Here is a 12,182-nt window from a genome sequence, read left to right as displayed (position 1 = left end):
CAAACACGGATATAAAATGACACACGGTACCACGTAGACAACATCCGTACAGTATCGACAGAGTATCAGCAGTGCCTCGAAACAGCAAGACTCGTCCATAGCTGCCGCAGAGAAGCGCCAAATGGTTCAAATGGCTCAGAGCACTATGGGACTTAACTGCTTTGATCATCAGTCCCCTCAAACTTAGAACTACTTAAACCTAACTAACCTAAGGACATCACACACACCCATGCCCAAGGCAGGATTCGAACCTGCGACCGTAGCGGTCGCGCGGTTCCAGAGAAGCGCCAGCTGGACGTGTTACAAATGACCGCAGTTATCGTTCGCAGGATTCGGCCAGAGTTAAAGTCAGACCAGTGCAAGAGAAAAATGAAATATTGCCAAGCGCCCTCTTCACACTATGGCTAAGTAACGTAATGTTCCTACTAATAATACACTCCTGGAAATTGAAATAAGAACAGCGTGAATTCATTGTCCCAGGAAGGGGAAACTTTATTGACACATTCCTGGGGTCAGATACATCACATGATCACACTGACAGAACCACAGGCACATAGACATAGGCAACAGAGCATGCACAATGTCGGCACTAGTACAGTGTATATCCACCTTTCGCAGCAATGCAGGCTGCTATTCTCCCATGGAGACGATCGTAGAGATGCTGGATGTAGTCCTGTGGAACGGCTTGCCATGCCATTTCCACCTGGCGCCTCAGTTGGACCAGCGTTCGTGCTGGACGTGCAGACCGCGTGAGACGACGCTTCATCCAGTCCCAAACATGCTCAATGGGGGACAGATCCGGAGATCTTGCTGGCCAGGGTAGTTGACTTACACCTTCTAGAGCACGTTGGGTGGCACGGGATACATGCGGACGTGCATTGTCCTGTTGGAACAGCAAGTTCCCTTGCCGGTCTAGGAATGGTAGAACGATGGGTTCGATGACGGTTTGGATGTACCGTGCACTATTCAGTGTCCCATCGACGATCACCAGTGGTGTACGGCCAGTGTAGGAGATCGCTCCCCACACCATGATGCCGGGTGTTGGCCCTGTGTGCCTCGGTCGTATGCAGTCCTGATTGTGGCGCTCACCTGCACGGCGCCAAACACGCATACGACCATCATTGGCACCAAGGCAGAAGCGACTCTCATCGCTGAAGACGACACGTCTCCATTCGTCCCTCCATTCACGCCTGTCGCGACACCACTGGAGGCGGGCTGCACGATGTTGGGGCGTGAGCGGAAGACGGCCTAACGGTGTGCGGGACCGTAGCCCAGCTTCATGCAGACGGTTGCGAATGGTCCTCGCCGATACCCCAGGAGCAACAGTGTCCCTAATTTGCTGGGAAGTGGCGGTGCGGTCCCCTACGGCACTGCGTAGGATCCTACGGTCTTGGCGTGCATCCGTGCGTCGCTGCGGTCCGGTCCCAGGTCGACGGGCACGTGCACCTTCCGCCGACCACTGGCGACAACATCGATGTACTGTGGAGACCTCACGCCCCACGTGTTGAGCAATTCGGCGGTACGTCCACCCGGCCTCCCGCATGCCCACTATACGCCCTCGCTCAAAGTCCGTCAACTGCACATACGGTTCACGTCCACGCTGTCGCGGCATGCTACCAGTGTTAAAGACTGCGATGGAGCTCCGTATGACACGGCAAACTGGCTGACACTGACGGCGGCGGTGCACAAATGCTGCGCAGCTAGCGCCATTCGACGGCCAACACCGCGGTTCCTGGTGTGTCCGCTGTGCCGTGCGTGTGATCTTTGCTTGTACAGCCCTCTCGCAGTGTCCGGAGCAAGTATGGTGGGTCTGACACACCGGTGTCAATGTGTTCTTTTTTCCATTTCCAGGAGTGTATGTTTCTCCGTCATTTGTGTAGCTGTTGCCTTACCCTATTTGTGACGAAGCTGTATAGTTATTGCGTACAAGCAAGCCATCTCATAACAGAAACTAATTTCTGTGATTGGGGTCTCTCTTTATGCGGAAGCCCATCGTTAGGAGTGTCTGGTGCACCGTGTGCTCAGACACACTTGTACTCTTCCCAGCATTAAAGAATGAAGTTAGTTCCGCCACAGTTCGCCGCCTGTCTTCTTTTACTAGTCTGCACGGCCTACGATGTCCGACATCTGTAATGAGGGGTGGCTGTCCAACCCCTCGACGTCTGGACATGGTTTCACCTAGGTTTCGCCACGTGTTGAGAAAAAAAAAAACCTCACCATAGCACTCCTCGAACACCCGAAAAGTTGTGCAGTTTCCAAAATGCTCGTGCCGAGCCTCTGGGCCTTCACTATCCGTCCTCGTTCAAACTCAGATGGGTCGCATGCATTCCCCATTCTACATACAGACAGCGCGCTCACTGGTACTACACGCACCGTACGTGTGTCAATCCTCGCCAGGTAACGCCGCTATCGTCTGGTTGGGTTTATATCGATAGTAGGTCGGTGGACAAAATGATCTGGCTGATCAGTGTATAATTGTCATTAGGTTTTGTTACAGTTACAGCAGCAGCGGGATGTAGGTTTTTTTTAAATATCCATGCACAGCACTCTCTCGCTGCATTTGTATCTTGACAGTGACAACGCTTGATGAAGACGTCGACGGCAAGTATTTAAAAAAACGTCCACCATTCTTATATCACGCTGCTAAGCATTAAATTTTCTGTATTAAATTAATTTATTTTTTGTCCACAGCACGATGTGATGGGAGTGCTGACGATGAAGATAATGAAGCAAACTTGCTGCTGTTGCTGGGAGATTCTAGAAACTGTAATGAGAATATTGTCAGCAATTATGTAAATATTGCCCAAATAAGTGTGTACCAGTTCTCACAGCAATCGGCCAGTTACCTATAGTTCTGCGGCTCTTATCACTCACGCCACCTAAATGGCCTAACCATACGAGTACAGATGTACATAAAATTACAATAATGGTAGCAAAGGTCGAAAAAATATATTTACAGCGATCGATAAATAGTTCATCCGCTTGTTAAGAAACATTAAAGGATAAGGATGTCAAGACATGTAACAACACTCCCTGCTGCGAGGCAGTGTAGTTATTAACGCCGACGGTGATGATAAGGGAAAAAGAAAATAAGCTTTACAAATAATGTGTGCTTTTCTTGCAGGTGAGGTGAAGTTATTGCAGTAGCAGTCATCTGACATGAACATAATGCTGTTCAAACAAACTCACTGTTTGAACACCAGTAGGTGTAAGTGTGTCAGTGTCAGTTTGATACCGAATCCGGTGGCAGTCCAGAGATGAAATCGTCGACTGAAGGCTAATATACTCAATGTGACTGCTGATTCTAGTAGGGGATATGTCTCGGGGTAGACCTGGAATATCCCATTGATTTGGATGACGAGCGCAGTGACCTGCCATTGTGTCCGGAGCGCCTAGTCCCGTCAAATATTCCGTCCCCAAGCTGTTGACAATGCTAGGGGTAAGCAGAGATACATTCTACACTACAGAAACCGCTAGCAGTGTCTCAGGTTGGAAATGTGACTTCTTAGAATCACCATCAGCATTTCCTTTGACCAGTGTCCCTGGCTGAAAGAGTATATTGATTTGAACATCGAACGAGAACTCTCGCGACGTGTGATTTTCAAAAAGATTTTTATAAATTAATGAATAATCCAGTTTTTGGCAAAACCATGGAGAATGTTAAAAACCGTAGTGATATTCATTTTGTTTACAACAGGGATGGGCGTTATGGTGCGAGAGATTGCGTCACCAGGCCAAATTTTAAGCGAGCGACAGTCTTCAATGAAGGGCTAGTAGCAGGGAAGATGGCTAAGGTTTCAGTGGAGTTCACGAAGCCTGTCTATGTAGGTATGTGTGTTCCAGAGCTCTTCCAACTCTACACGTATCGATTCCATTCACAGTTTGAAAAACCGAACTTCACTGATGTCTAGTTACTTTTAACGGATACAGACAGTTTCGTCTACTGGGTAAAAGGTTGCGATCCATGTGACGTGCCGGCCGGTATGGCCGAGCGGTTCTAGGCGCTTCAGTCTGGAACCGCACGACCGCTACGGTCGCAGGTTCGAATCCTGCCTCTGGAATGGATGTGTGTGATGTCCTTAGTTAGTTAGGTTTAATTAGTTCTAAGTTCTAGGGGCTGATGACCTCAGATGTTAAGTCTCATAGTGCTCATAGCCATTTTTACCATTTGAACCATGTAATTAAGCGCAATCTCAAGGAATTCGACTCATCTCGATTGCGGCAAGTAATCTATAAGGCATAGCTCCTCACAACAAGGTTTTCGGCCCGATGAAAGACAAGACGAATGGCTCACAGATTGTGGAGTCTGTAGGGCTCAGTTCTAAGATGTATGCATATCGTGTAGATGTACATGCAACTCAGAGATGGCCTGCGAGCGTACATCATGCGACTTCACAGGCTCTAACGATCGAAGGCTATAAGGAGTTACTGTTTTCTGACGATGAGTCTCCTCATATGGTGCAGCAAATAGTCTTTCGGGCCATCAGGTACATACTGCACTGCACGGCCTGTCACGTCATGCCAACAAACTTTTCATCTGTGCAGATGGGATTGGAACGATTTCGTTCTCACACTATTTTGTTGAATGTTTTGTGTGTGTGTGTGTGTGTGTGTGTGTGTGTGTGTGGTTGTTCACTCACTGCTGCCAATTGCTACACACTGTAAATATTGTAAATAATTAAATCATTCTCTTAGTATAATGCATCTCTGCAGCTGTAAATATTGTATAGTTGATCGGTAGCTGTTATGTATATAAAATCATTCTGCTTTCATGCAATCTCTCTCTCTCTTTTTTAAGAAAAATATAGTGTTTCACTTCCCCCATGAACCATGGACCTTGCCGTTGGTGGGGAGGCTTGCGTGCCTCAGCGATACAGATGTCCGTACCGTAGGTGCAACCACAACGGAGGGGTATCTGTTGAGAGGCCAGACAAACATGTGGTTCCTGAAGAGGGGCAGCAGCCTTTTCAGTAGTTGCAGGGGCAACAGTCTGGATGATTGACTGATCTGGCCTTCTAACATTAACCAAAACGGCCTTGCTGTGCTGGTACTGCGAACGGCTGAAAGCAAGGGGAAACTACAGCCGTAATTTTTCCCGAGGACATGCAGCTTTACTGTATGATTAAATGATGATGGCGTTCTCTTGGGTAAAATATTCCGGAGGTAAAATAGTCCCCCATTCGGATCTCCGGGCGGGGACTACTCAAGAGGACGTCGTTATCAGGAGAAAGAAAACTGGCGTTCTACGGATCGGAGCGTGGAATGTCAGATCCCTTAATCGGGCAGGTAGGTTAGAAAATTTAAAAAGGGAAATGGATAGGTTAAAGTTAGATATAGTGGGAATTAGTGAAGTTCGGTGGCAGGAGGAACAAGACTTTTGGTCAGGTGATTACAGGGTTATAAATACAAAATCAAATAGGGGGAATGCAGGAGTAGGTTTAATAATGAACAAAAAAATAGGAGTGCGGGTTAGCTACTACAAACAGCATAGTGAACGCATTATTGTGGCCAAGATAGACACAAAGCCCATGCCTACTACAGTAGTACAAGTTTATATGCCAATTAGCTCTGCAGATGATGAAGAAATTGATGAAATGTATGACGAGATAAAAGAACTTATTCAGGTAGTGAAGGGAGACGAAAATTTAATAGTCATGGGTGACTGGAATTCGTCAGTAGGAAAAGGGAGAGAAGGAAACATAGTAGGTGAATATGGATTGGGGGGAAGAAATGAAAGAGGAAGCCGCCTTGTAGAATTTTGCACAGAGCATAACCTAATCATAGCTAACACTTGGTTCAAGAATCATAAAAGAAGGTTGTATACCTGGAAGAATCCTGGAGATACTAAAAGGTATCAGATAGATTATATAATGGTAAGACAGAGATTTAGGAACCAGGTTTTAAACTGTAAGACATTTCCAGGGGCAGATGTGGATTCTGACCACAATCTATTGGTTATTATCTGCAGATTGAAACTGAAGAAACTGCAAAAAGGTGGGAATTTAAGGGTATGGGACCTGGATAAACTGAAAGAACGAGAGGTTGTAGAGAGTTTCAGGGAGAGCATAAGGGAACAATTGACAGGAATGGGGGAAAGAAATACAGTAGAAGAAGAATGGGTAGCTCTGAGGGATGAAGTAGTGAAGGCAGCAGAGGATCAAGTAGGTAAAAAGACGAGGGCTAATAGAAATCCTTGGGTAGCAGAAGAAATATTGAATTTAATTGATGAAAGGAGAAAATATAAAAATGCAGTAAATGAAGCAGGCAAAAAGGAATACAAACGTCTCAAAAATGAAATCGACAGGAAGTGCAAAATGGCTAAGCAGGGATGGCTAGAGGACAAATGTAAGGATGTAGAGGCTTGTCTCATTAGGGGTAAGATAGATACTGCCTACAGGAAAATTAAAGAGACCTTTGGAGAGAAGAGAACCACTTGTATGAATAAGAGCTCAGATGGCAACCCAGTTCTAAGCAAAGAAGGGAAGGCAGAAAGGTGGAAGGAGTATATAGAGGGTTTATACAAGGGCGAAGTACTTGAGGACAATATTATGGAAATGGAAGAGGATGTAGATGAAGACGAAATGGGAGATAAGATACTGCGTGAAGAGTTTGACAGAGCACTGAAAGACCTGAGTCGAAACAAGGCCCCGGGAGTAGACAACATTCCATTAGAACTACTGATGGTCTTGGGAGAGCCAGTCATGACAAAACTCTACCATCTGGTGAGCAAGATGTATGAGACAGGCGCAATACCCTCAGACTTCAAGAAGAATATAATAATTCCAATCCCAAAGAAAGCAGGTGTTGACAGATGTGAAAATTACCGAACTATCAGTTTAATAAGTCACAGCTGCAAAATACTAACGCGAATTCTTTACAGACGAATGGAAAAACTGGTAGAAGCTGACCTCGGGGAAGATCAGTTTGGATTCCGTAGAAATGTTGGAACACGTGAGACAATGCTAACCTTACGACTTATCTTAGAACAAAGATTAAGAAAAGGCAAACCTACGTTTCTAGCATTTGTAGACTTAGAGAAAGCTTTTGACAATGTTAACTGGAATACTCTCTTTCAAATTCTGAAGGTGGCAGGGGTAAAATACTGTACAGGGAGCGAAAGGCTATTTACAATTTGTACAGAAACCAGATGGTAGTTGTAAGAGTCGAGGGGCATGAAATGGAAGCAGTGGTTGGGAAAGGAGTGAGACAGGGTTGTAGCCTCTCCCCGATGTTATTCAATCTGTATATTGAGCAAGCAGTAAAGGAAACAAAAGAAAAATTCGGAGTATTCATTAAAATTCATGGAGAAGAAGTAAAAACTTTGAGGTTCGCCGATGACATTGTAATTCTGTCAGAGACAGCAAAAGACTTGGAAGAGCAGTTGAACGGAATGGACAGTGTCTTGAAAGGAGGATATAAGATGAACATCAACAAAAGCAAAACGAGGATAATGGAATGTACTCAAAGTAAATCGGGTGATGCTGAGGAAATTAGATTAGGAAATGAGACACTTAAAGTAGTAAAGGAGTTTTGCTCTTTAGGGAGTAAAATAACTGATGATGGTCAAATTAGAGAGGATATAAAATGTAGACTGGCAATGGCAAGGAAATCGTTTCTGAAGAAGAGAAATTTGTTAACATCGAGTATAGATTTAAGTGTCAGGAAGTCGTTTCTGAAAGTATTTGTATGGAGTGTAGCCATGTATGGAAGTGAAACATGGGCGATAACTAGTGTGGACAAGAAGAGAATAGAAGCTTTCGAAATGCGGTGCTACAGAAGAATGCTGAAGATAAGGTGGGTAGATCACGTAACTAATGAGGAGGTATTGAATAGGATTGGGGAGAAGAGAAGTTTGTGGCACAACTTGACTAGAAGAAGGGATCGGTTGGTAGGACACAAATTTAGCATTGGAGGGCAGCGTGGAGGGTAAAAATCGTAGAGGGAGACCAAGAGATGAATACACTAAGCAGATTGAGGAGGATGTAGGTTGTAGTAGGTACTGGGAGATGAAGAAGCTTGCACAGGATAGAGTAGCATGGAGAGCTGCATCAAACCAGTCTCAGGACTGAAGACCACAACAACAACAATAGTGTTTCAGATGATATACCAGAGTTAATATGCTATATTTGTGTTATTATTATTATCTGATCCTTTCACCGTTTAAGTTATTGTAGTGTGGAAGTAAATGAGAACAACTTTATAAACGATTTTTGTTATTTTACACACAATCGTTCAGCTTTATAGAAAGTTCCAAAGAATTATTTTTATATGTTTTGAATCCAGCCTTAATCGTATTCAAGACAATAGGAGCAATTATGTAAATGGACATTCCTTCAGTAAATTCATCCTCCACTAATTTTATAGTTACAGGTCCGACACTTAGAAACTTTGGTACAGGAGGAATACAGGCATTGATGCATTGCTCCATTTGGTAAATATTTACACTGTTATTCCGTAAGTACTCAACAAATTCATAGCTCACTCCTCTCACATATTAACCGCAACGATATAATCTATCAGTGACAATTGATAATGCACAATATAGGTATTTCAGTTTATAATGAACTGCTACATCGTAAAGAAAAATTAATTAACTTTATCTTTGACTTTGACGCAGATAAGTCAGGTACTACGTTTAACCTCTATTTTTTCCTAGATGCATAGATTTTAAAATTTTAACCTGTATAATACACACATCAAAAATAGTTTTGCATCACCCCATTTCCCAGAACTCCTGCAGATAGACATTGACTGGGGATATTGTATCACAGACACAGTCCCTTTGACTGTTCAGTGACGTCACTAAACACGCCCAAAGATGTAAACAACCATGCATGAGCAGTCCCTATTAGACGGAGGGGGTCCGACAGCCGATCAGTTCCAGTCATTCCACCAGGAAGGAGGTCACGGCTCGTGTTGTTTGTAGTTCAACCATACCTTGACGGTCTATACAGCGGTTCGATCGCGTCCGCATTGTTACTTTGTGCCAGGAAGGGCTCTCAACAAGGGAAGTGTTCAGACGTCTCGGAGTGAACCAAAGCTATGTTGTTCGGATATGGAGGAGATACAGAGAGACAGCAACTGTCGATGACGTGCCTCGCTCAGGCCGCCCAAGGGCTACTACTGCAGTGGATGACCGATGCCTACGGATTACGGCTCGGAGGAACCCTGACAGCAACGCCACCATGTTGAATAATGATTTTCGTGCAGCCACAGGACGCCGTGTTACGACTCAAACTGCGCACAATAGGCCGCATCATTCACTCCCGACGTCCATGGCGAGGTCCATCTTTGCAACTACGACACCATGCACCGCGGTACAGATGGGCCCAACAACATGCTGAATGGACCGCTCAGAATTGGCATCAAATTCTCTTCACCGATGAGTGTCGCATATGCCTTCAACCAGACAATCGTCTGAGACGTGTTTGGAAGCAACTCGGTCAGGCTGAACGCCTTAGACACACCGTCCAGCGAGTGCAGCAAGATGGATGTTCCCTGCTGTTTCGTGTGGCATTATGTGGGCCGACGTACGCCGCTGGTGGTCATGGAAGGTGCCATAACGGCTGTACGATATGTGAATGCCATCGTCCGACCGACAGTGCAACCATATTGGCAGCATATTGGCGAGGCGGTCTGAGGCGCCTTGTCACGGTCCGTGCGGCTTCCCCCGTCGGAGGTTCGAGTCCTCCCTCGGGCATGGTTGTGTGTGTTGTTCATAGAGTAAGTTAGTTTAAGTTAGATTAAGTAGTGTGCAGGCTCAGGGAGCGATGATCTCAGCAGTTTGGTCCTATAAGACCTTACCACAAATTTCCAAATTTTGCTACAACTCCGACTCTCGTGGCAGCTGAAGTACTCACACTCACCGTAAGATTCGCTGGAAACACTTTCAGAATGAGAAGGTTGAACAACAGTGGCAGTATGACATCTTCTTACAAATAATTGGTCGCTTAGGGAACATCTATAACACACAAGCTGACGGCGAAATATTTCGCGTTGTCCGTACCGTGATAGTAGCTGATTCGCTCAATATTGTTAATTTTCGAAGAAGTTACTATTCACTGGATTGCTAAACACACTAATCGCTTTATGAAGGTCCGGATATCGAACATCGAATAAAAGTTAGAAGACGATATTTACCTTCTTTTTCACAAAAATAAATTTTTTATTCTTGATAATTGTGATTACAAGTTGTATATCCTCTGCACTTTAGATTACGTCTATATGAAAACTACTTATCTGGCCCCCAAAAAACAATGTCCAATAACCTATTCTTATCTCCAAAGACGATCTTTTTTCACAGCAAATAGCGTTGTCGTCGTAATTACGGTAGCGCATCTTCGCTGGTACTCACAGCTGGAATATTACAATAACATTACGTAGGGACATTACAACTTTCACAACAGCTGGATGTTTTAGATATATATTCGTATCTCATGAGATTAATTCTAACATTGCCTCACCATAATATCTACTAAAGACAATTTTACTGTCAAACATGTGAACGTCAATAGGGGAGCGAGGTTCTTCATACTCGTATGTCATGTTCCTATCTATGTATTCCGTCATACTGCATAGGCAGTTTCACTCGTACCATGAATACTGCACCTTAGTACTGGCACGTTGTGCTGATCACAGCTGATGGTGCTGGCAGTGCTTCATTCTGGACTGCAAATGATGACATGCATGTAATCACATTGTTACAAAAAAATGCTCAATGGGTCGGGAACTGAGCTTGCATGACATTGGCTGCAGATAAGGGATGGGGCAGTCTTTAGGGTGGGGAGTGCTTCATGCTAAATTTACGGAAGTGCAGGGGGCAGGATGGGCCGTCCACTCCCCTGCCCTACCCACCCCTCCTTGACCTTGACACATTGCAGGACCTCATGATTCTTGGAATGGCCTTGGAGATATGGAACTTCTGATGCTGGTGTCAGCGAAATATGACACGGCGATTTGTCTCAGCTCTAATAAGGAAGCGCTGATGCTTGTGTCAGCGTTTCTTGGGCTCAAACTGACTCTGCCCTGCTAGTTTCGTGTTCTTAAAGGGAAGAGCAGTTACTACAGACAATATATGCTCTGTTTAATTACGGCAATAGAAAGAGCCTGCAGCTTCTTGGTTTGTTTCAGAGATTACTTTTCACAGCCATTTACGAATATTTATTTTACATTTCAGCCAAGTTCCGCCAGATAAGAAAAGTAATTATAATACCTCTTATTTCTGGTTGCTGGATACGCATGCACGTTATAAGACACACATGCGCACAGACACACACGCACATACATTCACGCGCGCGCGACGCGCACACACACACACACACACACACAAACACACACACACACACACACACACACACACACACACACACACCTCTTCTTCAACAGTTATTGCCAAATGCAGACAGAGAACGAAGAAAACACTCACCTGTCACATTATTTCATATCAAGTGTGTTAGCTTAGGAAATTCCATTTAACTTATCAGAGTTAACCACCGACGGAATGTACACACATCAAAAAAATTTTGCATCACCATGGTTCCCAGAAATCCTAAAGATAGACATTGACTGAGGATACTGTATCACAGACACAGTCCCTTTGACTGTTCAGAGATGTAAACAACCATGCATGAGCAGCGCCTATTAGATGGAGGGGGTCCGACAGCTGATCAGTTCCAGTCATTCTACCAGGAAGGAGACCACGGCTCGTGTTGTTTGTAGTTCAACCATGCCTAGACGGTCAATACCGCGGTTCGATCGCTTCCGCATTGTTATTTAGTGCCAGGAAGGGCTCTCCACAAGGGAAGTATCCAGACGTCTCGGAGTGAACCAAAGCGATGTTGTTCAGACATGGAGGAGATACAGAGAGACAGCAACTGTCGATGATGTGCCTCGCTCAGGCCGCCCAAAGGCTACTACTGCAGTGGATGACAGCGAGTGCAGCAAGGTGGAGGTTCCCTGCTGTTTAGGGTGGCATTATGTGGGGCCGACTTACGCAGCTGGTGGTCATGGAAGGTGCCGTAATGGTTGTACGATATGGGATGCCATCCTCTGACCGATAGTGCAATCATATCGGCAGCATATTGACGAGCCATTCGTCTTCAGGGACGACAATTCGCGCCCCCATCGTGCACATCTTGTGAATGACTTCCTTCAGGATAACGTCTCGCTCGACTAGAGTGGCC

General features: G+C 45.1%; 1 protein-coding gene across 1 annotated transcript in view; it reads right to left on the bottom strand.

Moving 5' to 3' along the window:
• LOC126249493 (dynein axonemal heavy chain 5) overlaps window positions 1-12,182 on the bottom strand; it is an 856,962-nt gene that overhangs the window by 214,438 nt on the left and 630,342 nt on the right. The gene's annotated exons all lie outside the window — the stretch shown is intronic.

This window comes from Schistocerca nitens, chromosome 3 (assembly GCF_023898315.1).
Source record: "Schistocerca nitens isolate TAMUIC-IGC-003100 chromosome 3, iqSchNite1.1, whole genome shotgun sequence".
NCBI lineage: Eukaryota > Metazoa > Arthropoda > Insecta > Orthoptera > Acrididae > Schistocerca > Schistocerca nitens.
Note: the sequence above shows the minus strand (reverse complement) of the source record. Positions and strands in the feature narration are given on the sequence as shown.